At 33.4% G+C, this 27,769-nt stretch overlaps 1 long non-coding RNA gene across 2 annotated transcripts; it reads left to right on the forward strand.

Annotated features, from left to right (window-relative positions):
• The first annotated feature begins 229 nt into the window (after positions 1-229).
• LOC147073707 (uncharacterized) lies at positions 230-27,605 on the forward strand. 2 transcript variants are annotated; one of them, XR_015070396.1, is made up of 11 exons: positions 230-344; positions 2,741-2,889; positions 5,126-5,305; positions 12,181-12,319; positions 15,071-15,294; positions 15,650-15,799; positions 18,912-19,044; positions 19,139-19,263; positions 20,479-20,598; positions 23,276-23,411; positions 27,526-27,605. It is a non-coding gene; the product is annotated as an uncharacterized LOC147073707 (long non-coding RNA). The 2 variants fall into 2 exon arrangements; XR_015070395.1 differs by having other exon boundaries at positions 2,753-2,889.
• Positions 27,606-27,769: the final 164 nt, after the last annotated feature.

Below are 27,769 nucleotides of genomic sequence, written 5' to 3' on the forward strand. Positions count from 1 at the left end.
AATGTTTACTTTTCAAAATTACATTTTAAATCTAATCCGAGATTGACACGTTGGACTTGTCTGATCTAAGAAAAGAAGATGAAGAAGTATTTTTTTGCTACTGTTCAACGACAAAAATAACATTGTGACATATAATAATAATATTGTAGTTTTATCTTATCTGACATGCGTCTCGTGCTACCTGAGTTTAACTAAATAATAAATATGGAATGGTATTTATTCAGTTTCAAATGAATTAAGACCTAGTGGGTCGTGAAAACGCTGTATGTGAACGATGGCAGACAACTGTATTGGAAATGATTTCATAAAAAGTGGCGACGCAGAATTACATATCCCAAAAAATTGTGAGTATCCATATGCCTTACTCTGGTACCACTATCTGTACACCAGAACAACTGGACAACTGCAAAATGCACGGTTTATGAACTAATACGTATTTGTTATTCAACGAATGACTTACAAGATTTGAGAATGTAACATTTCTTATTGCACAGCATTACTTACCTAATTAAATTATTAGCAAGTGCAATAACGTTGAAACTAAAATTTGGGAGATCCTGACGTCGGCTAGCAATCAAGGTAATAATTATCTATTATCGGTGCCTTGATTCAAACCACAAAAGCTGATTGACATCATCTTCTTCTTCCGCCCTGTCACGTCCCAACATTGGGGCATAGGGCAAGCACAAGTTTGCGCCACTTCCCTCTGTCCATCGCCAACTCCTGCGCCTCCCGCCATGTCAGACCTGCAACACGTAGGTCGCTTTTGTAGCCCCGCTGCAGGGTGAGGGAGGGCTGGCCACGGCGACGGAACCCTTGAGGCTGTGCTACAAGGGTACGAAGTGCCGTACTCTTCGGCGGCATCCGGAATACGTGTCCCAGCCACGTAAATTGACATACTTAATGAAATATATAAAGAACACCAGACATACAATAATATAAAGACCAGCTGATTTGGTCATGATTATGCCGAGTGACACAATTATTGCCAAAGCACATTGGCCCGAATCCAGTGGATACGTGTTCGTCATATTTTTTTCAAAGATTTTTTCGAGTAGGGTTTTCTCCATCACTTACACATTGAAATGTGCGCATAAAAATAATAACATAGTTTTTCTACTTTTTAACCTCCTAAGGTGTTTTTATGTTATGTGTGTTTAATACGTAATTATTATTAACTGAGTCGTTGACAGTTGAAAAGGTCAACGGACGAGCTTGTTGAGTAAATTGATTTCAAAATAAAATACATTAGGTAACTATACTTAGTAAATTTTACATAACTATATTTAATGTATTTTAAATGAGGTATTATTTTGAAATGTACTTCAGTGAAACGGAAAATAATTTTCAACTATTAGTTGTGACGAAATTTTGGACTCGCTGGCAAACGGAGAGTGAACGTCGAGCTGTGAACACGTCAATTTGTTTCGTGATGGCGACGGGGATATTAATTCTTAAATCGTGTAAAGATGACTAAAAAACGTTACCCATTTATTTGAAAAAGAAAACATGTCAATGAATTTATTATTATTGTTACTAACAGAACAATAAACAGAACATTAAATGGACGCATGTTGGATTTATATTACAAATTATATTTCGTTTGGCACGTGTCGTTTGCACAATCCGCGCATCGCCTAGCCACGATCTTTTTAGACCATGCCTCAACTGAGGTAGAGCCTTAATATTATTTATATTCAAAATATTTACATGTTTTAGGTTTATTTTTTTTAGTGTTTTAAAAAGAATAAGTTAGGTCAAAACATTTTGAAAAAATCTGTTATGATTTCAATAACGAAAATTTATACACAATTCTTCATGCAATGTAATGCAATATTTTTATGCAAAGCAATTATGACATGTTTGAATCTAATTGCATCCACAAATATGTAAGAACAAAGGTATAAGTACTTAGAATTCATAATTATTATTTGTCACATTGACTGTAGAAAGGAAAACAAAAATTAACCCTCAGATTTTCAAAAAAAAAAAAAAATGCACAATAACATTACACCCCGTTTACACGTACATGTATTTACTCCTGACACTACATAATATTATGATCGTGGCCATAACAAAAAAATGCACGTGTAAACACGTGTAAATTACAAGATTGCATGCATGGATTTTAAAAAATCAGAAGCTTCTGAATTTTCACGCGACAATTGGACTGTGCGATATCTGCGCCAGCGCAGTAGAACGAGTAGTGGTGAACCCGCCGGTAAAAAACGAACTACATATTTCGAGGTTAACCGATTTTCACGACCTGTCAAATAGAACCACACAATGACAATATCGCGTCTCGCTTACTCTTGAAGAATGAGATTGGAGACAGTTATTATCGCGATTGTTTAAAATACACACTATTAGTGCAAGTAAATCCATGCACGTGTACAGGCGCTATTTTACACGACTAAATAGACATTTTGTCCAAACGATGTCAGCTGCAAAATATTCTAAATTATTATCTAAATTTACCTTGCATATTTTTAAAAAGCTGGAAGAGAAGTATGAAAAAAGACTTAACCATCATTTTTATTAGTTTTTCTTTAATAACCTCAATAATTTATATCAGATTAGGAAAATAAAATACTAAATTAATAATCACCGTGCCTATTTTATATTTTACTATAACAAAAACGTATTTGTGCCTCCTATAATATTTGATTTGTGTGGGTTAACTCCTCTTACCTTTTAGCAATTTTAGCAATCGACATGTATTCGTTAATTATTGTTACAGTTTTGGTTTCAGATTATGGATATGGCGTTAGGCATGTGCAGATTGGGATCCTATTTTTCTCTATTGTCTGTGGATGTGCAGCTTCTTCATGCCTAAACGTCGTCATTTTGGCCATGACTGATAAAGAAATCCACGGCGATGCAATACAAGTAAGATATTCATTCATATTTAGGAAACTAACCGCTACAGTAATAATGTAATCATAACACACAATTACAGAAAAATGCACAAGACAAATAATAGCGCCTGTATACCTGCATCTATTTACTTGTACCAATAGTGTGTATTTTAAACTATCGTGATATAACTGTTGTGTGTGTGTCTCACCAATTTTATTCTTCAGGAGTAAGCGAGACGCGATTTCATCATTGTATGGTATTATTTGACAGGTCGTGAAAATCGGTTAACCTCAAAATGAGTCTCTGCGCGGTGTAGTTTGTTTTTTTTACCGGCAGGTTCGCTACTATTATTCTACTGCGCAGCCACAGATATTGCACGGTCCAATCATCACGTGAAAATTCAGATGCTTTTGATTTTTTTTGATTCATGATGCAATCTTGCAATTTGCACGATAATACATGTTTACACGTTTTTTTTTGTTATGGCCGTGATCAGTAGCGGCTCTAGCATCTTTTCGTAAGTGGGGTCAGATGGCGTGAAATATCTAATAAGTACGTACCTAACCAATATTAATCAAACCGTAAAAAACATATTTTTTGTAGCTATTACTTCATCTTCATATGCCTCCTGCGTTCGAAAGAATCTTATTGCTACAAGAAAAACGAAATAGTCTTTTCAAAGATACACTAGCCGTCAACCATGTTTTTTGGTAAACTGCTCGGAGGTTAATGCTTTTTTTGTTTTGATTAGTTCACACACAATAACTAAATCTGTGGTGTAACTAAAACTAGTTGGTGAGGTCCTAATCGTTTCACTTCTAGTTTGTCTTCAAATGTCAATGTACTGAACTTATATTTCAATAAATGAACCACCTCGTTCATCATAATACCTAATATTATTTATCAAAATTATTTTACTAACGTGAAATTCAACTATCCACAACTAGTACATTACAATAATTAATATTTAGGTAATACAAAATTTAATATTGATTTAATTAACTGAAATAGCACACACCTACCCTTTGTTATTATCATTCAAGATATTATAAATTATTATAGTATGTATTAACAAATATATTTTAAAACTTAGGGAGATAGATAACATATTTGATCACTTACTGGCAAACTAACTAATAAACTAAACCGGTGGGTCATGAGATATGAATTTACAGCCGACCGACAAGATAACTTTATAATATATTATAATAATAATACGCCCAGTTTTACTTACTCACACTTATGCAAGACCAGGTATTTACTACAGTGTCCCCGGTCCAGCATCGGTACATGTGGATAAAATGTGCATAGCACGTGCAAAGCGGCCTACAGACGTACGCATTGTTCAGCTTCCTTATGAATTTTGAGAATCATAACTGGCAATCGTATATAGCATCTCATAATATAAACATTGCTTTGATTTTAAATGGGCCACGGAACTTGAACCCCAGAAGTATCGTTGTATGGTACTATGTTGGTAGAGCCAAAACTCACATAGAGCATTAGGGATGGGCCAAGAAACAAGAACCAAGGATGGGCAAACAGTACAAATAAAATATATACTTAATTAATTTATACAAAATCAATGTATTATGGTAGGAACGTATAACATGAATATTCAATTGAATATTGACTATAGAATGATGAGGGGACCGAGGTCTGTCCCCTAGGTACCCTAAGGAAGAGCCGCCCCCGGCCGTGATAATACGTACTGTCAGGGGTAAATCCATGCACGTGTAAACCAGGTATAAAGGTAGTGTTTCATTCAACATTATAATGCGAAAATGAAATTATAATAAATAAGAAGTGACATATTATGACTGTGTTTATAAATAATATATTACTAGTTATTTTGAAGAGGCGAATATAATAAATAATATCTTGTTAGTCTAACTACACAGAACAGTTCAATTGAGGTTAGAGTCAATCATATCAGAGATGGTTCGTTTTTAATAGGAATATTATATTATTATAGCGAAAAGCGCTTTAGAGTTTAGGCCATAAAACAAAGAATCACAAAGCGAGTCGACGGCCCAAAAATATTTAATACGCAGAGACATATTATGTTACTATTTAAAATGTTATATTACATATTATTCTATAACACGTGTTTCAGATAATCACATATTTTTCAACACTTGAGATCTGTACTATGTTATACAACACCCGATAGGGTAAGTCAGTTCCCATTAATTTTGTGTTCTCTGGTGCACGATTAATGACGAAGATAGAAATAATTACATTACACAAATATTCTTTTTTTCAGACATTCGACTGGGACTCGCAGACTAAAGGAATAATCCTTAGTGCATCTGTGTGGGGTGATATTCCATTTCAAATAGCAGGAAGTTTGTTGGTACAAAAGATAGGCGCGAAAAGGATTGTCTCTTTTATCATGTTCGCAACTGGAACACTTAGCATTCTGACACCATATTCTTCACACAAGGTAAAAATAATATGACATCTAAATCACAACAATAGTAATTTTATTGATTATTAATGGAAGAATTCTAGAAACGTTCATGGTTTAATTACAAAAAAACACATTATATTTAATAATATAAACTTAGGTATAAAATTGTCTGATAAATACTTGCAGTCATTTTAAAGACAGTTTACTAAGCACTATGAAGTATGGATCAATAATAATGTTGTACTTTACAGAGGGTACTGTATTAATATTATAAAACAACAATATTATAAAGGAAAACAATATTACTGAATCTAAAAAAATCGGATGCTTCTTTACGTAATTTGGTAATTCGGAGGCGTTGATTTGACCGTGTCCAGAAACTTGTACGTATGCAGTTCGCCGTATCACACTTCACCGTGAAATGTTGTATCGGAAATATAGCAGTATATTAAAGACCGTGCAACCTTTTTGGGTGTCGTATTATAGTACTGACATAAAATTCATGTCTAAATAAAACACTGTTCTTGTCAGTTTACATTTTACAGGAATTCAGTAGCAAACATTTTTTTATGATAGCCGATATGCTGTATTATATGTTAGGTTAGGTGATGTTAGGTTTTCCTTCTTGAATTCATGAATTTTGCCAAAATCAGCTATGAAAATTGAATTAATGTTCATATTGAATCTAATAAAATTTGAGACTATATACGGTCATCTCTTTCCAATAAGAAAGCTCATGGCAAACTGTGCTAAGGTGAAATGTTTTACGTACAATTTACAAGTAACCTGATTTGACTCATCTTTTCTCTAATTTGTGTATGCCATGATATTTTCTATAACGTTTAATAGGGGTATTTAATTCATTTTACGATTTTTAAGACTTGTCACTCTCTTCCTTTCGCTCATAAAAAATGGTGGTATCAATTATTGATAATACCTACTAAACACACGTATATAGTACCTACCTATTATGAAAAATCATTTATGTACCTTATCTGTCTTGCAAATCTTTTAAAAAACAAATATTCGGATAATTCCAACTAATAAATTGACTGGTGATAAAATTATTGTAAAACTAGCAAATATTAGTAGCTATATCACAATAACGTTAGCATTCTCATACGTTTTCCCCTGTCTCCCTCTCTGTAATGCGTTTACGTGTATGTTCTGTCTAACTGTTTATGTTCTACGGGTCTATTCTATCCACAAACCTGCTTTCGGTCCGCTACGGCAGCTAAATAGGGTAGGAAAGTATCGACTTATTAACACTTATTGTAACAATTATAATAAGTAAACCATCTGAACTGTCAAAATTGTCTTTCTCGGTTTAAAATTTATCGAAGCCACGAGAGGTGCTGTTAAAACATAGAACTTATTGTAAAAATTATGTAATTGTTACAATAAGTGTTAATAATTCAATACTTTCCTACCCTACTTAGCTGCCGTAGCGGACCGAAAGCAGCCTTGTATATAGAATAGACCCGCTGGTGTTTCGGACTCAATTATTTGTTTGTGAGCAGCTGCATCGGTCTTTGTAGAGTCTCCTGACTTTACCGAGCATTCCATCGTTGAACTCGTTCATTTGTCAAGCGGCGACGCTTGGCTAATGGTTCTTCGTCATCCATAATGTTTTTATTTTTATATTGATTGTGTATGTTGACTAAGGTTACGGTAGGTTACACGCAGGGTTTCTCAAACTATGTTCCGCGGAACACTGTTATTCCGTGGAGCGTGAATAGGTGTTCCGTGAAAAGCTAGAGTGATTTTATATACTGCAATGGCTGCGACAAAAAACCTACATTCACTTGTATTTGTATGTTTTACGTTTAAAAACTATGACTAAATAAATGTATATTGCCTTTTCTCGTTTTTAAAAAAAAATATTGGTATAATATGTATTATTTACCTACCCTACAAAATAAACAAGAGTTAAAATTTAAGGATTAGTGAAGTGTTCCATCGCAGGTAAAGTTTAGGAAACTCTGGGTTATAGCACTCTATTCATTTTATAATTATCCCTAAATTTCTTGCAAAACACACCAATTACCACGTTTTCAATAGCTCGTATTCTTGTTTGTCCAAAACTAATTTTTTCTTGTGTGTCAGTCCTAGCAACTAACTTATTAATATATACGTGCGTACTATGGAAATCAATATGAAATGTCAAAATGAAAATTCAGTATTCTATAATTTATTCAGTATTTATTAATACATAGAATTGTCAAGTTTATATGATTCAACAGAAAATTTAAAAACGTGGTATATAAAAAGTTCTTTTTATCTTGTAATTATTTTTATCTAAGCGGCGCACCACTTTGTTGATTTAATATACTTTTTCTTCCTCTTTCATACATATTTACATAATATTATATATATTATTTTTTCACACATGCGTTACAGACCAAGACAAATTTAATATATACAAATTAATATTTGTTTGTTCGTATTGTATGCGCTGCCATACCGTTCATCCGATTGCGATAAAACTTTGTCAACTTATTGCTTGCACTTACGTGAAGGTAACGTAAGGCTTCTCTATCAGGCTTACGTATAGGCTATATCTTATATATAAAATGAATGTCTGTCTGTCTGTCCCGAATGCGTTCCTATAACATTCATCCGATTGCGATGAAACTTTGGTGAGTTGTTGTGTGCACACCCGCAAAGGTTTCTAAATTAGAAAAACCATCTTCTTCTTTTTATTCTTCATTATATCTTCTTTTATTCGTATGGTTCCTACACCATTCATCCAATTGCAATTGGAACACCCGCAAAGGTTTTTGAATTAGTATAACCATCTTCTTCTTCTTCATTCCATCTTCTTTTATTCGTATGGTTCCTATACCATTCATCCAATTATAATGAAACTTTCGTCAGTTGTTGTGCCAACACCCGCGAAGGTTTCTGAATTAGTAAAACCTTCTTCTTATTTTTCTTCTATTTGTATGTGTTCTTATACCATTCATCTGATTGCGATGAAATTTTGATCAGTTGTTGTGCGCATGCCCGCAAAGGTTTCTGGATTAGTACAACCATCTTCTTTTTCTTTTTTACGTATGCGTGCCTATGCCATTCATCCGATTGCAATGAAACTTCAGTAAGTTGTTGTGCGCACGCCCGCAAAGGTTTCTGAATTAGAAAAACCATCTTCTTCTTTTTATTCTTCATTCTATCTTCTTTTATTCGTATGGTTCCTACACCATTCATCCAATTGCAATGAAACTTTCGTCAGTTGTTGTGCCAACACCCGCAAAGGTTTCTGAATTAGTACAACCTTCTTCTTATTTTTCTTCTATTCGTATGTGTTCTTATACCATTCATCTGATTGCGATTAAATTTTGATCGGTTGTTGTGCGCATGCCCGCAAAGGTTTCTGAATTAGTACAACCATCTTCTTTTTCTTCTTTACGTATGCGTGCCCAGTGGCGCACCCAGGAATTATTATTGGGGGGGGGCCAAGAAGGAGAATGTAAATTAGTCCCATAGGCTCTTTTTCTTCTTCATATAAATATTTTTACATATTTTCACAATACATGGCGATATACATAGGGACATTTTCAACTAGTTGAAAATGTCCCTCTGAAGCGGACGAAACCGGTCCTAATCTATTTAATAAAAGTGGAATAAGTACTAAAAAAAAATTACGTTTTATTAAATTAAAACAACAATACAATATTTATTCCGAATTCCACCGAAAAAAATGTTCTTTTGATTTACACCACCACCGTAGTGTAGTGTAGTCGTTCTTTTCGCAGAATGTTGCAGATTTTTGGTATTTTAATATTTAGGTTCCAACATATTATTGTTGTTTTTATTTAATAAAACGCAATTTTTTATAGTACTTATTCCACTTTTAATTAATATATTAGGACCGGTTTCGTCCGCCTCAGTGGGACATTTTCAACTGAATACATTTTTTTTTATTTTAAAACAATATTTATCAAACAAAATTCAAAGCGATAGAAATAATATAACAATAGGTACATAATAATTTTCCGTCCAATAATACGAGTACCTTCCCAATAACAGACTAATTTAAAACTAATGAGGTTGGACATTAATATTTCATACTACGTCAGAGGCATTAAACAAATTATTTTAAATATTAACAAACCACAAAATATGAAACAATCTACACTTACAATAAAATTAATATCAACAAATAATTCTAATTAGTCAAAATTAGCAATAAATTTTTTTTTTTATATAAAAAATAAAATAAAATTATCAATTGAAGTGAGATAAAATAAAAAACAAATACAACCAAAATATGAGTCAGAATTCAATAAAAATAATAAGTGATGTACAATATATAAAGCTATGTTATGACAATCCCAAATATTAAATATGGTACAATAATGGAGAAGACACAAAATATAATTGATCATTTAACAAATTAGAATTTGGCAAAAATTTATACCTATTAATTTCTAGGATTTCCTGTTTATCCAATTTTATAGATTTCTCATTCAAATGCAGGATTTTAAAATTTTTACTGATATTAAAAGAGTGATTATTAAACTTAAATGATTTCCAAAAGCTGAAGATTCTTTACCATTTTTGGCACAGGCTAAATGTTCTTTGATCGTAGTATTAAAGGATCGTCCCGTTTGTCCAACATATTTGGCATCACAAGAGTCACAACTTAATAGATAAATTCCACTTTGGTTAAGTTTATCTAATCTATCTTTAGTATTCACCAGTATATCCAACATATTAATTGAAAATGGACAAAAAAAGTATTATTGCCTTTAAATTATACACAACCTACTCAATACAACACAGCCTTATATCTCGTTTATCGGTATTTTGTCTATTGCACTCGGTGTACCTACACCATGGCCCCCACATCCTGAAACGGGCCCTCAGGCTAGGGCAGTGGTCGGCAAACTGCGGCTCTTTGGCCCTTTGAGTGCGACTCTGCCACAGATGCTCTCTGTCATATTTGACATGACTACAAAGAAGAAGCAAAGACAATGGAAGAGGATAACCGTAAATGTAATGTTGAGTAGACCGAGACTTCGCGTTTATTCAAAACTTAAATGGCTTCCCGACCTGTATTTATGTGTCGGGAAAAATTGACGCATTCAAATTTAGAGAGATACTACAACTAAAAACTAGTAATTTTGCGCTAAATATTCTGTCGATGATGCAAAGAAGAAAGCAGCTGAGGAGAAGAGTCAAGAAAAATAAAGTTCTGTATTTAATAAGGTACTGAATAAAATCTTTCAACAATGTTAATATTGCAAGTTTTGTGGTTAGTAAAAAGATTTCCAAGAGAGGAAATCAAGAGTAAATTGAGAAATCGATTTATTGATGAGAACCTGGAATCGTGCTTAAAATTAAATCAACAACATACGAACCTGACTTACCCAAACTTTACAAGGAGATGCAAGGCCATTATTCACATTGAAATTGTCAGTCATTGTCATGATTCAATTGTATGGATACCTTACTTACAATTTAATTTTTATTAATAAATAAGATCATTATTACGTATGATATTCAGTTTTATTCAGTGTACCTACCTATAATTTAATTAGGACTTTAACTAAACTACCTACGTATATAATTTAAGTTTAAGAAATTTGGCTCTCAAAAGAAATCTCAATCGTTGTACTGTTGATATTTGGCTCTATTGACTAATGAGTTTGCCGACCACTGGGCTAGGGTATTTGACGGGCCCCCTATCCACCGCTTAGATTAAAGGCAGTGGGAAACACTACATTAAAGTTTTTCGAATTGTGTTTTAGTTCAAATTGAGGGTACTTATACAGTGAATTATTGGCGATTTTCAGTACGTCATATACTTTAATAATGGAGCTGTCGACACATAATAATCAGAAAATATATTGGACATTTATATAAATTAAAATGTTGATAGTCATGAAGTATAATAGTGCCGCAGGCGACTTTTTTTACTATTAAAGCTAATTTATGATATGTGCTTATCTCACTTATCTGGTCAACCCGACACGCCGGGCCCCCCACAGCCCGGGCCCCCAGGCTAGACCTGTCAACCCTCCCCAGCCATGACCTATACCACTCCGGAATTCGGGTGGACACCGAGAATTTCATTAGGGAACGGGTTTCTAAAAAAACCTGACATTAGTGTTTCGAAATTTTTGTATTAGAAATTAAAATCTAAGAAATATTACTAAAAAGGGTACTGGAGAATTACAAATCATTTTTTGCCGTGTTGTTTGTCTAAGCCCAAGGTATAGTTTATTGGCTTTCGATTTCAATATGTAAAATCATTCTGATGATTTTCATATTTTGGGGGGGGCCAAGGCCCCCTGCCCCCCCCCCCTGGGTGCGCTACTGTGCGTGCCTATGCCATTCATCCGATTGCAATGAAACTTCAGTAAGTTGTTGTGCGCACGCCCGCGAAGGTTTCTGAATTAGAAAAACCATCTTCTTCTCTTTCTTCTTCTATTCATATGCGTTCCTCTACCCATTCATCTTATTGCAATGAAACTTCGGTAAGTTGTTGTGCGCACACCCGCAAAGGTTTCTAAATTGATATTATATAAAATACAAAGTTTGTTGTTTGTTTGTTCCAACTAATTTTGATTTTTTTTACTACATATTAATACCATTAATGACGTTTGCATATTTTGGATTCGATTTTTATTTAGTGTTCTTTTGTTTGACCTTTACTCTTATTAGAATTATTTTCATATTGGCATATTGTATTGCACAGATATTTTAATATAAAAAAATAATCACTCATTATTATTTTTTAAATATCTAAGATAAATGTATCCGCGAAGTGACCCTGTGCGAAGCCGGGTACTTCGGCTAGTATATAATAAATAATTATGATATTCACATCATATTATCATAGTACATACTTATTGTTTTAAATATTGTGTATTAATTTATTATTATCTTCTTCTTTTTCGCAGTTAGGCTGGATGGGAATCTGCACCAACAGATTTCTCCAAGGTCTTTCGCAAACTTTCACATTCTCATGTATTCACACTCTGATCGGAAATTGGGTACCGATATCAGAACGAAATCGGTTTGGTAATTTTGTATACTCAGGTAATAATATACATTAATATTATATTGTTTTTAATTTTATCATCTAAATCAGTCACTTGAATGACATTGCAATGTAGTCCCGAGATAAGTTTCCGCGACTCAGAAAGCATCTTATTTTAATAATATATTTCGGGGTAAATAAATTTTTATTGTTTTATAAAATAGTCGGTTTTGATAATAATTCAAAAAAAAAGTATTTATTTGGTTCTTGTGAAAAAATGGTTGCTCATCACTCATATAAAGAAGGGTGTGTTATAGCCGTTTGGCGATTAAGATCGTGTTTTCTCATAAAGGTTTTATAACTTAAAATTTACGAGATAAATTATAATTTTGGAAAACCTCAGAAACGTACATATTATTAGAAAAATATAAAAATACTAGCTGCCCCGGCAAACGTTGTTCTGCCATATAAATTATTTCTAGTGAATATTTTGGTTGTTAAATAAAAAATAACGAATGTATCGTAAGTGTGTGGAGATGGGATCTATGGCAGAAAGAGGAATGGAGCGCTGTAGACGATGACCGCCGATAAAAATAAAAAAAACACAAACCATTCATTTTCTCAATTCAAAATGAGTAATGATGTTCATAATGAATGAATTGCCTGTGGCAGGATCTCGTTGTTTAATGTTTATGCAATATCCGTCTTGTCCCTTCCGAAGAACGGTGTGTGTCAGCGATGAACTCCAGATTATTGTTTTTTCTTCGAATCACGATTTCTCGCGTCGATTTGCGGTCGCCAACCATGATTCCAGCAATGTCGTCAACAACAGGTGCATTGAATCGACGCACGTGCTCTCCAGCTGGTGTTTTATCAGGATTGATGACAATAGCGTGATTATCACTTTGCAATTCGTGCATGTGTGCTTTGAAGAATTTCAATAATTTATTGTGCTCATTCAATAGAGCGTCTAGTTTGCCGATGATGCGCCTGGCATTAGGCGAATTAAGGTAATTGTAGCCGCAACGTGCATCCACACGATTGATGTCTTCACCGCCCATGAAGTAGATTTGTAAAAATTTATGTGATTCGTTTGGCATTGGCAACAATGAGCCTACTTTGTGGTATACATGGCCTTTGATTTTGAACGTAGAATGGAATTGTTGACCATTTGCCGCAGTATTGTGAACTATGTCTGTTGCTCCGAACGAAGTCATTTGGAAGTATGAATTGAATGTGCGAATGGACTTCAGGAACAGGTTTGAATCTGGAACCGTGCCGATAAGCAAGCCGTTCAATGGTTATGGTGGTATCTCAATTTCTGGTAGTTGCACTTTTCTTGATGCGCAACACATCCCGGCTGACTATGTTTGAATTTGAGCGCATGACAATGGAGACATTCTTTGTCCATAGCACCAATCAGCACTTTCGGATGAGCGGAATATTCAATATCTGGCTTGTACTCGAATGCGAGACGAAGGAACGAAGCGGATGTAAATGCTCGATGTACTTGTTGGCGTTGTCAGTGCTCTGCGTGTGTTAACTACGAACCGGCGCGCTTGGCTTTGTTCCAATTGTCGTTGTTGATTTCGTTCAGCTCGTGCGTCTTGTGATTGAGATGCACCCAATTGCGACATGCTCACACGCACGTTTTTGTTATCTTGTTGGATTTTTTCGTCTGTTCTTCCTGCTCTACTATTTTGCATGTTTGTTGCTTTATTCGTTCGAGGGCCCAAATGGCCCCTCTTGCATCTTGCTGGCATTGTGCACTGTAATGCACACACACAAAAATAGATAAATTAAAATAAATCGTACAAAATTTTGCACGCGCTGCGTTGTGATATGCCGAATGAAATGTCAAAATGACGCGACGCTTCTCTTGAATTCTTCTCGGACGTAGCACCATCTGTCATGCAACAACATAAATAATTTCGTTCTGTTTGAAATATGAACGACGGTTAAATTTGTTCAATACAAAAATAATAAAATCGCGATTAAAAAATGGGAGGGTGGGGGTAGGAGGGTGAAAATTTGGGGTTATAAGTATTTTTTGATGCCAAATAATAAAAAAAAAATACAAAAAAAATTCGAGATAGAGATACCCTAATCACCTAGCGGTATGAAATATACTCGTTGACCTATTCTCATAACTAAAGACTATACATAAAAAAATCATAAAAATCGGTCTAGCCATTTCGGAAGAGTGCGACCACAAACACCGTGACACGAGATTTTTATATATATAGAGATTAAGAATTTCATTATTTATAATAACAAGAATGCCGACAATCAATTTCGAATAGCGTCAACCGTTACGATTAAGTTAGTAATGTTATTTACTGGAATTATTTGGTGGAATTTGAAGTAGATGTGAGTTCGAGCCCCACTCGATAATAATTATGTTTGTGATGTGTTTCAAAATTGTGTTTTTTATAACAAAGTATTTTTTATTCTTAAACTTTATGTATATTCAGGACTGAATAAAAAACAATTTTGAATAAAATTAATGAATGAATGAAATTAATGAAATAATTTAATAAAGTTAATTTAATTAATTAATAAATTAACAATTCATAAAATTTTATTGATAATAATATAATAATAAAATTACAATGATAAAAAATAATTTAATAAAATTTATTGATAGCTAAAGAATTGTTTACACGGTTTTAGTGCTCTAAGCCCGTGTAGAGCGAAATAATTTCATATAAATGATTTGTAATTTAACCGAACATCACGTACCTATATAATAAAATGTCGCAATTGTTACACCTGTAATACATCTGTAATTTTACATTTAAATTTTACAGGAGTATATGTTTCAACAGTCACAACTATGCCGTTAACTGCATTCATAGCAACCAGTTTTCTTGGATGGCCTTGGGTATTTTACTTTTTCGGCGGATGTTCTATATTCTGCGGATTTCTTTGGACCGTATTTGGTGCAGAGAGCCCTGCTCATCATAAGACTATAACACCCGAAGAAAGAAATTTTATACAAACTTCTCTTGGAAATGAAGATATTTTAAAAATGGTTAGTAAGTCTTCTTTAGTTTTATTTAAATAAGAGAGCATTATTATATTAATGTTCTATCTCCATTGTATTTATTTATTTATTTAAAAAGACATATAGAGCACATTACGAATTAATAATTCAAAAAGTTCAGAACATGACATTTAGAATAAAAGTACAGGTAAATCAACTTAGTAATAGTTCATGTATTTGACAGGTGCATAATTTTTCCCTAATAAATATAATAATATATGAATTTATCAGTTTTTAAATAAATATTTAAATAATGATTCAAATAAATCACGAACAGAGATATGTGAAAATGTCTTCATTGTTTTGTTTTTATTATTGAGACGAAATAATACATTTTTTTTAGAAATTAAAAACTCCCTGGAGGGCGATGGCAACCAGTGCATCAGTTTGGGTTCTCATTGCGACTCAAACCGGAGCAGTTTGGGGATTTACAATCATGATTATGGAAACTCCTACATTCCTCAAAATGGCACTTGGACTTAACCTCCAAAATGTAAGATTATAAACAAATCGATATCCATCATACACCATAATGAATAAAAATTAAACATGGGTTTAAAAGGGAAAGCAAGAATATATAAAGCGCGCACTCAATAAAATTCAATTAAAATGTGTGTATGTGTAGTAAAAATCTAACTAATACCTACATAATTTAATATTATGTACTTACTAATTTAAAAAAATATAAATTATTTCGCGCGTGTTGCTAAAGGCGTATTTATATTATGTTTAATACATTATTGCATTTTCAATATTTCAATTGGAATTGTGGCGGCAAAGATGGCAACACCGGCGACAGGAGGAAAATAGAAGAGTACGTAACCATAGCAACCAATGAAACAATGATTTACAAGATCGATCGTAACGAACATGAAGTCAATTATTATTGTTATTACTATTATAATATACAATCGATAATAAAGAAATTAACATTAGAACTATTTAAACTGGTGACTTTGTCGTGAGTAGAGTAATAAGAAACGACGTACAGACTATCGAATGTAGTGAATACTTACACTACAGAACGACTTACGGTTAACAAAAGAAAAATAAAATGGCCAATCCTACCAAGCCAGAAGTGAGCGCGGTATCACTAAAAATTCCACTTTTCTGGCCCAATAATGCGAAAATATTGTTCACGTGCATTGAGGCGTAATTTATGATTGTCACGAACGAAACCACCTAATTTTATACACTGTTGGCACAATGCGACTAGCAAACGTACGAGGTGGTTTTAAAAAAAGGCATCAATTCGGAGCAATCCCAATTACGGAAGATCACGCAGATGGAGTTGGGTAACTAAAAACTATCCGAACTGTTACGTCAGATGTAGACTGTCGCAGGCGATCACCAAGAAAGTTTGTGGTTGCAAAAGCTCCCGGAAAATGTAAAAGTGGTCCTGAGAACCAACGGTGGAGAACCCATCAAAAAGATGGCTGCCCTAGCCGACCGCGTACGTGAAGTCCTCACCTAGACGAAAGTTTGCTCAGTATGACAGCGGGCTAAGCTACGCGAGCCAAAGACTGTAGGCAGACCTTACGAAGATAGGTTGGACAGATTGAAACGGATGATGAAGAAGATGTTGCTCCGTTGACCATAGTAGCTCACCTGGATATCAGACTCCCAGCCGACACCAGCGTTCTCCCAGCCGGTGCCAGTCGTCCTACCGCTTACCCAGCCATGGCCAAACACCGACAAAAAATAGTGATTAGAATAGTTACCAGTGGTGCACGACAGAGCCATTTCAACAAGCTACCTCACAGTAATAGTTAAGACCTCGGATCGGTGGTATTTAATTAATACTGGGGCCGATGTGTTTGTCATTCCACCCACACTGGAGGAGCGTCGACGATCTAGATCGGCATTACAGCGCGCAGCGGCAAACGGTATGGCCATCCAAGTTTACAGAGCAAGGGTGATCAAGCTTGACCTTGGACTACGATGAGTTTTTTAGAGGACATTCACCGTTGCATCAGCAAAAAACCGATAATAGGTGCCGTTATAAAAGGAATATTAGTGAATTTAAAAGGCAGACGGTTAATTGATAAACTGACAACGGTTACGATGAAAGCCTACATTAGTACCAATCAGTCCCCAACGATTAAATCCTTGAGGTCACCGGAAATTTTCAAGCTCTTGTAGGAATATTGCGATCTGTCCGATGGGAGGCGAGTTACTCAACATCTGCATAAGATGACTCATCATATAGAAACATTCGGTGCTTCCGTTTCAACCCACCTTCACAGACTGACGCTTGACAAACTTCGTGCTGCAAAAGCAGACTTTGAAACCACGGTGCAGCAAGGGATATGCCGACCGTCAAAAAGCCCGTGGGCCAGTCCTCTCCATTTGCTAAAAAGTGGAAGGAATGTGGCGAGCATGTAGGGACTAACAGGTCTTAAATAATAAGACCAAGCCAGATAGGTATTCTATTCCGCATATCCAGGATTTCGGAGTTTGATTTTCTCCACCATCGACTTAAAAAAGGCATACCACCAAATACCAATGGAAAACGATGACATTGAGAAAATAGTAATAACCAGTATTTGAATTCACTCGCATGACTTTTGGGTAAAGGAAAGCGGCTCAGCTGCCAGAGACACATCAATGAGGTTCTCCGAGGATTGGACTTTTATTTTCTGTAAGTCGACGATATGCTAATTGGCTCGGACAGCGACAAGGAACACTCGTCCCACCTATGGCTTTTGAGCACCTACGACAGTTAGGATTGACAATCAACTTTGAAAAATGCATTTTTGCACCCAGTGAAGTGATGTTTTTAGGAAACCATAGCAACCAATAAAACAACGATATACAAGATCGATCGCAACGAACACGAAGTGAATGTTTGTTGTTATTACTATTATATTCAATCAAAAATAATGACATTTACATTAGAAATATTTTTTTTTTTTTTGAATTATTAATAACCATATCCTTGCTTTTTCGTACAAGGTGGTTGTTAGTAATTTTGAACAATCACAAACACCCAGGCTTTGAGAAAAACACATAAATGTTTTTGTCATGACCGGGAATCGAACCCAGAACTCCCGGGTGAAAGGCCACCCCCTTACCCACTGCACCACGAGAGCCGCCTACATTAGAAATATTATTCTAAAGATCTTTCTTAGTATTGTTGTTTTTATTTAATAAAACGCAATTACAAATAAAATACAATGCAGTTTCACCATGAATTGACAGTTAACAAAATAAAAGAAATCTTTCTTAGTGTCAGATAAATACTTAACAATATTATCTTCTGATGAAAGTTCAATCAATTGTAAATGTAGTTTATAGGACCCTTGAAGACATCATCTACAAGATGAGGTTGAAATGAACATTTTGAGTTTGATGACATAATAATGACAAATCTTCAATATTATGATTATCTAATTAATAATAAGTATATAACAGCTGTAGTGGGGTAGCAGGGAAGTTTAATTATCAATTTGCGATTATATTTATTCACTTTTGATCACTGGCCCATTGATACGATTAAGAATTAGTAAGATCAATAATTATTGAATAAAGATTTTGAGTTAGTCATTGTATTTCTTCCAGTTTGTTTTTTAGTAAACTAAACTATTATTATCATCTCATTTCAGATTGGTTTAATTGCAGCGTTACCATATGCAATAACTTGGTTTATAATCCAAATAACAAGTGTAGTTGCTGATTATCTAGTAAACAGAGGACATTTAACTATAACAGGAGTGCGTAAACTTATGAATACATTAGGTGAGTGTAATAAATATTATACTTAACCTAGATAATAAAATAAGTAAAAAATTGAAATAAAATATAAATAAATGATTATTTTACTGTTCTCTAGGTACTTGGGGACCCGGTCTTTTCTTACTAATTCTTCCGTTCATTCCAACATCCAACATTATATTATCAGTAGCTGTTATTGTTTTAATCATTAGCCTCGATGGAATAAGCGCTGTTGGATTTTTGGTGAGACAATAATATGCACATATTATTATATACGTAGTAATACTACCTAAATAATACTCTATTCCAACTACGTAACACTATTTATAACACTCAATAACACCATTACATAACGCCAATATGTTACAAACGTGTCTAATGAATACAACATAATAATATGGAACTGCCGTTAAACGTGGTATTTGACACTACACGCATAGAATAGATAATAACAATTTTGCATGATTTTGGAGCTTAGTGTTGCGTTATATTATACCTGCTGGTAGATACTTGGAACTATTTCGTACAAAGTATTCACGTATCTGACACCAGTATTGCTTCTACTATTCAATTTATATTACTATAATTTCATAAACCATTACAGCTATTCTAAATAGTTAACAATATGGTAACACGTTTCCGTTATTTTTATTGCTCCAAAATATCAAGGATATCAATCGGAGTAATTCCATAAACAAGGCGGTTATCTACAATAATTGTTGGTGGCGGTGGTAACTATTAAATTGCGAGAGGTGGAGGTAATCTGTTAACATCCGACATAAATAGTGCACTTTATATTTTGTCAGTGATAATCATTTGTTTTAATTGAAATAAGAACACAGCATGCAGATGATGCTGGCTAGTTTTCAAAAATCAATTAAACCTTGCCTCAACCAAACCATAATAGTTTAGGTACTATGGGTGATCCGACAAAATAGTGCACACCTTTCCAGTCATACTTTTTTATTTAAGTTGAATTAACAGTAAGTAGGTATATATTTTTACAGATGGTGTTAGTTTCATTTTTTAAAATGCATTAGGCACTGCCTTAATCAAACCATAATAGATAAAAATCATTCTTCAACCTGAAAAATATCTAAAATTATGTATGATTTAATGGCATCATGTTAGATATTTTGTAGATAGATGATTATTTTTGACTATTATCTATTATGGCTTAATTTACGTAGGGATTAATTGAATTTAAAAATTTAACCAACACTATCTGCAAATAATTATTGTAGTTTTAGTTCAATGAAAATAAATATGTATGACTGACAGTGACATAGTTTTACAATTTATAACGAATCTTAACAGCCTACCTTCATCCTTCGCCACTGATACAGAAAGAAAAAAAAATAATTATGTTATTATTTAATAATGAAATGTGTAAAAAAACAATTTTTAAATAATGTGATTTTCAATAATAATTGATCAATTTATGTATTGCAATTCAAGCTAAATCATATTGATTTATCACCAAACTTTGCTGGAGTCTTGGTCAGTTTTGCAAATACAGCTGCAAGTAGTGTTTGCTTCTTAGCTCCAATTCTTTCGGGATATATTCTACAAGATCCGGTAAGTCCATATAATACATTTAATTAATTATTGTAGAACGTATATTTGTAAATACAATGCTCCTGCGATGGATGAGTGGTGGAGTATCCACTCCTAAGCAGTTGGCTAACTCGACTAAACGTGTGACAAATAAAATTCACAATACGTGTGTTTGGATCTAGACCATGAACCTAATATGTTTAAATTAGTGGGTAGATGACAACCATTATTTGTTATAAACGTTAGGTTAGTGTAAACACCTCATCAGGAGGAGGTCAAGATTCACATCGATTATATATCGATCGATAAGCATAGTTTAATACCTGAAAGGAACAGTTAGATAAAGCGAAAAGGCCAATTTTTAGATAAGTATGAAAATTGATTGCCTAAAGTTATAGCTACATAACGAGTCACTGAGATTTAAAAAAAAAGTGTAATACCCTATTAAAAGGGAATAATTATAAGATAAAAAGAACTTTTTAATATAACTTTGTTAAATTTTTTGTTGAATCATATAAACTTGACTTGCTAGCTTCAACGATCAAATAAATTTGTATTTGATAGAAATAATACTGAAATTCATTTTGATTTTCATACTAACGCACGTATATAATAATAATTTTGTTGCTAGGACCACAGACCCCTAGCAACCAATAATAGTGGATTGGATTACGGATTTCTTCCGAAATAACTTTTTATACTAAACAGAATTAACTGAAAATGAATTCAATTCTACTTAAAGATGGCTAAAAGTATTAAAAAAATGCATTGGCACCGTGTTCTGATATATTCTAAAAGTTTCAAATGTCTAGCTAGTCGGAAAGTTAGTTAAAAATCGATTGAAAAATTTGTACCGGACAAGCAACCACCCGATAAATAAGAATACGAGCTAATACAAACGTTGTAATAAAAATGCTGCAGTTGCATAATACTAAAATGTCCCCGTAATTCTAAGTTGTCAAAGCAATAGTAATATAACTGAGATACTTTACTGTCAATAATGGTATACAGAACATGTTACCATTATCATATATTATATACCGCAGAAAAAACAAAATAAACATATAGTTAGCACAAACAGTTCAATTATTTCTAAACTGTTATTTTTTTAATTATTCCCTTGTTGCTTTCAGGTAGCGATATGAAATTTACAATCCTAGAGTAACGTCATATATTTAACGCAAATTAGGTGTGAACCATTTACTCAACTTTGTGATTACTCTGAAATAATATCGTATGTTTTATTATAAAACAAAATTTTTTTGAAAAAAGAGTCAGCGTACTTACTACAGACAGAGTAATAATTTATATCTAGGTACAGAATAATAATATAAGCCTTTACTTTAATTCGTATATAATATTATATTTTATCGTTATGACAATTATTAAAGAATGGGAAAATAATGTGAATGGCGAATTACTATATAATTGAACCAGCATATTATGGCAAAAAAATACTCCACTTCTAACTACTAAATCCACTACGATGCTACTAATACTAAAATAAGACTGTTACTTGTCAACTCGTGTAAACTCCACTCAGTGTTTTAAGAAGCTTAGTAACCAGTGCGACAAGCGAGTATCAATTATAACATGTAAACAAGCCTTTAGTATGTTACGGCCAGTTAACTCATAAATAATGGTAACTGAAATACCTAACGGATGTGGAGTAACAGGCAACCGATCTCGAGTGTGGATGAATATGAGATAATACACTTTAACACGTATCAAAAATACACTTGTCTTTCATTCTAACAAAATGCTCTCGCTTTATGCACCGACGCTCATTCAATATTGGTGTATTTAAAGATTGCACATCTATAATGTGAGGCTAATTTTTAGAGGATGCTCGCACATTCAAACCCCTGCTTTAAAATGTAGTGTATTCAGTATAGCCTATCGGAATTATATATTTTATTAATCTGTTCTGTGGTCACGGCGTATTGACGATAGAGCCAAATTAATAAATAACTGATGGAATTTTGCAACTTGTTGATTGTAATATAACACTCACCGGAGAATCACTGATTGGCCCGTTGATGGGATCCGACCGAGCGGAGCTGTTTGCCAGGGTCCGTGCACACACGGGCCCGATTGGCCACGCCGACTTGATATCAACAAAGGCCAATTTTCTAAAACACTTTCTTTAAACACGAAGGTGCATGGTTGCTACATCAGTCCCGTGCAGCATCGCTTCGGGGCAAGGAAATGTGGCACTAAAATCTTTTCATTCTGACACGTTTATAGCGTCATGAAAGGCGGCCGTGCACAAACCGCGGCTGCATATAAATGGCGGGTGGAGACGGGGAAACTCAAATCATTGATTGTCTAGCTAAAATTTATAGATGACTAATAGTTGACGGTATAGCTAATAGCTCAATAATGCTATGATGTTGCTCTATTAAACTTTTTATTACACTTATTGTACACCAAACACGGCTACTAAAATATGCACTTAAATAAAATTGCAGATCTAACTGTTGCAGTCCATTGTGAATTACATACTTATCTAATTTTGTACTGTAGTAAAGTAGTCGATAGCTTTTTTATATTAATTCTAACTGTTTATTTGCTTATAATATAAGTTTACTCAAGTATAATCATTATTCTATCCATCAGCCGTTGTAATAAGAATAAGTAGTAAGAAAAGTATGTTGGTATTGTATTTCCTAATTAAACCAAAAATATATGTTTTCAGACTGACATTGAACAATGGAAATTAATTTTCTTTATAACTGCAGCCTTCTACATTTTGGGAAATTGTGCCTTCTTATTATATGGCTCCGGAGAAATTCAACCGTTCAATAATTCATACTTACTGCAAGATTCTAACGGTATTTATTTTTATTGGAATTATTACAAAAATAATTATTTATTATGGTCATATCACTTACTACAATTTTATATTGATTGTAAATGTGGTATTTTGTCGGTCGACTTTATGATATTTTTAACTGAAAGAAAAATATTATACAATGGATTAAAAAACTTTGGATGAGGACAATCTAGAAAAAAAAATATTCATATATTCACTCATATGGCTGTAGAGCGTGTCCGAAAATGTGTGCGTATGCAATTGACTATATCACACTGCCCTGTGAGATGTTGTATGGAAAATATATGACCACGTAGTCACATATATGTCATTCATTCAATAAAAGAAATCTAATATATAAAAATTAATATTTGTGTGTTTGTGTGTTTGTTTGTTCGTATTTAATGCGCAGCCATACCGTTCATCCGATTGCGATAAAACTTTGTAAACTTATTGCTTGCACTTGCGGGAAGAGTATAGGCTATACTAATATATAAAAATGAATGTCTGTTTGTCTGTGTGTCTGTCCCGTATGCGTTCCTATACCATTCATCCGATTGCAATGAAATTTCGGAAAGTGGTTGTATGCACACCCATAAAGGTTTCTGAATTAGAAAAATCATCATCTTCTTCTTCTTCTTCATTCTATTTTCTTTTATTCGTATGGTTCCTATACCATTCATCCGATTGCAATGAAATTTTGGTAAGTGGTTGTATGCACATTCATGAAGGTTTCTGAATTAGAAAAATCATCATTTTCTTCTTTTTCTTCATTCTATCTTCTATTATTCGTATGGTTCCTATACCGTTCATCCGATTGCAATGAAACCTTCGTCAGTTATTGTGTTAACACCCGCAAAGGTTTTTAAAATAGTACAACCATCTTCTTCTTCTTCTTCTTCATTTTATCTTCTTTTATTCGTATGGTCCCTATACCATTCATCCGATTGCAATAAAACCTTCGTCAGTTGTTGTGGTAACACCCGCAATGGTTTTTGAATTAGTACAACCATCTTCTTCTTCTTCTTTTTCTTCTATTCTATATTATTCTTTTCGTATGCGTTCCTATTCCATTCATCCGATTGCAATAAAATTTTCGTCAATAATTGTGCCAACACCCGCGAAGGTTTCTGAATTAGTACAACCATCTTCTTCTTCTTCTTCTTCATTCTATTTTCTTTTATTCGTATGGTCCCTATACCATTCATCCGATTGCGATGAAACCTTCGTCAGTTATTGTGGTAACACCCGCAATGGTTTTTGAATTAGTACAAGTATCTTCTTCTTCTTCCTTGGTTCCTATACCATTCATCCGATTGCAATGAAAATTTGGTAAGTGGTTGTATGCACATCCATGAAGGTTTCTAAATTAGAAAAATCATCATCTTCTTCTTCTTCTTCATTCTATCTTCTTCTATTCGTATGCGTTCTTATACCATTCATCCAATTGCGATGAAAATTTGACCAGTTGTTGTGCGCAAGCCCGCGAAGGTTTCTGAATTAGTACAACCATCTTTTTCTATTCGTATGCGTTCCTATACCATTCATCCGATTGCAATGAAACTTTGGTGAGTTGTCGTGCGCACGCCTGCAAAGGTTTTTGAATTAGTAAAACTATCATCTTCTTCTTCTTCTTCATTCTATCTTCTTCTATTCGTATGCGTTCTTATACCATTCATCCAATTGCGATGAAAATTTGACCAGTTGTTGTGCGCAAGCCCGCGAAGGTTTCTGAATTAGTACAACCATCTTTTTCTATTCGTATGCGTTCCTATACCATTCATCCGATTGCAATGAAACTTTAGTGAGTTGTCGTGCGCACGCCTGCAAAGGTTTCTGAATTAGTAAAACTATCATCTTCTTCTTCTATTCGAATTCGTACCTACACCATTCATCCGATTGCAATGAAACTTTGGTGAGTTGTCGTGCGCATGCCCACAAAGATTTCTGAATTAGAAAATCATCTTCTACTTCTATTCTTATGCGTTTCTATACCATTCATCCGATTGCAATGACATTTTGATCAAGTGTTGTGCCCTTGCCCGCAAAGGTTTCCCAATTAGTACAATCATCTTTTTCTTCTTTTATTTGTATGCTTTCTTATGCCATTTATCCGATTGTGATGAAATTTTGACCAGTTGTTGTGCGCACGCCCGCGAAGGTTTTTGAATTAGTACAACCATCTTCTTCTACTTCTATTCGTATGCGTTCCTATACCATTAATCCGATTGCAATGAAACTTTGGTGAGTTGTCATGCGCATGCCCACAAAGATTTCTGATTTAGAAAATCATCTTCTTCTACTATTCGTATGCGCTCCTATACCATTCATCCGATTGCAATGAAACTTCTGTCAGTTGTTGTGCGCACACCTGCAAAGGTTTCTAAATTATTATTATATAAAATACAAAGTTTGTTGTTTGTTTTTTCCATCCAATTTTGATTTTTTTTTACTACATATTAATAACATTAATAACGTATTCATATTTTGGATTCGATTTTAATTTAGTGTTCTTATGTTTGACCTTTACTCCTATTAGAATTATTTTCATATTGCCATATTGTATTACACAGATATTTTAATATTAAAAAAATAATTGCCCCTTATTATTTTTCAAATGTCTAAGATAAATATAACCACGAAGCGACCCTGTGCGAAGCCGGGTACTTCAGCTAGTAGTTAATAAATAATTATTACCAAATTCGAGTAAGTTACATGATAAAATATTGGAGAAATTCGTGACGTTGCTTAGTAATTGAAGTAGTAGGTACCTACTTTGATTTAATAAAGAAAAACCGATTGCCAATAGTAGCTTGATTTTGAAAGAGCGCTGATGAGCAGGTTTTAAAAGGCCAATAGTTAAAGTTTGTCGTAATTAGTATGTCATCTCGTAGCATAGTGGATAATGCGCGGATTGGGGCGTTAACCCAAGAGATGCAGGTTCGATTCCTGCCGGGTGTCTTACTTTTTTCAAAAAGATTTTTTCTATTGGTTATAATATATTTTCTCAGAAGTGTTTTTTAAAAATTATGAATGTATATTATATAATATTTTAGCATACAGTTTTTTAATTACATCTACCTAATCTAATATATAAAAATTAATATTTGTTTGTTTGTTTGTTTGTTCGTATTGTATGCACTGCCATACCGTTCATCCGATTGCGATAAAACTTTGTTAACTTATTGTTTGCATTTCCGTGAAGAGTATTATAGGCTATATATTTATGTACCTACATATTTTAGATATTTTACTTACACGGTTTATGTGTGTTTTATAATAAATGTTTTATTTGATCAATCATTATATTTATTTACATGTACCATTTTTTGGTAAAATGAAAAAGAACGGAAAAAAATTATTATTATAAATGCGTACTTATGTAATTTTATTTATTAAAAAAATACGCGAATAATAATTATAAACGAAAACAGGAAAGATTTAATTATCGTTTATTTTTCAAATTATACGAAGTATTAACTTTGAGACGTAGAAATTTATTTGTATTTTAATTTATGAAAGAATCTATAACTGAAATTGTCACTATGAAGTGATTTTTACTCACGAGCTTTTACGCTGGTATTTTTAAGTACATACTTAACGACTTTTTTGTTCGCCTTTCTATGTCAATAATTTTCATTCTGCCGCTATAAGAATGATTAAAATTATGAATTAAAAGATTTTGTTGAAAAAAATTGGTTTAAAAACAGACAGTAAATATAATATTTTACTTTATTTGTACTACAAAAGAAATTCGCATTAAAAAGTGGTTTAATTGAATTTTATTGTGCTTGTTTCATATTTTATTATTATTTATTTTCATTTCTTATCTTGATTTAAAAAGAATTTAATTTCATATATATTTGTCATAATGACACCTCTTTGGTTTGTCGGCACCGGATTTTTCAATGTAATATAGAAAAAACTTCTGGTATTAATTTTATTGTTCATGTCGAAAGAGAGACAGAACTTTACTCAGATGAGAATGACCAGGATTTTTCAGAAGCAATGCGTATCATAAATGCGAGAGCCGTAGAGCCAATCCGCAGAGAAGCCTGTCCGATATCAGTCATAATAATATCCCGAAGAAGAACCTAAAAGAAAATAATTGATACTATCATTTTTTTTTTCAGATGGTGAAAAACTAGAAGTGGAGGAAAAAGAATTGGTACCCTTGAAAACCATGACGAAAGAGATATTAAAATAACTGTGATATGAATATTCAATATATAATTAAGTGTATTGTAATAAATAAAGATATCAATTATATTATTTTATTTGATTCCAACTAGTTCAGGGCTTAAGAAACTATGGCACGCGTGCCACCTTTGACACTTGCGGAAATTTTTCTGGCACTTGAAAGAATTTTTACATCTT

Source organism: Rhyacophila brunnea, unplaced genomic scaffold, assembly GCF_057557595.1.
Source record: "Rhyacophila brunnea isolate RB1 unplaced genomic scaffold, BYU_Rbru_1.0 scaffold_17, whole genome shotgun sequence".
Classification (NCBI taxonomy): Eukaryota; Metazoa; Arthropoda; class Insecta; order Trichoptera; family Rhyacophilidae; genus Rhyacophila; species Rhyacophila brunnea.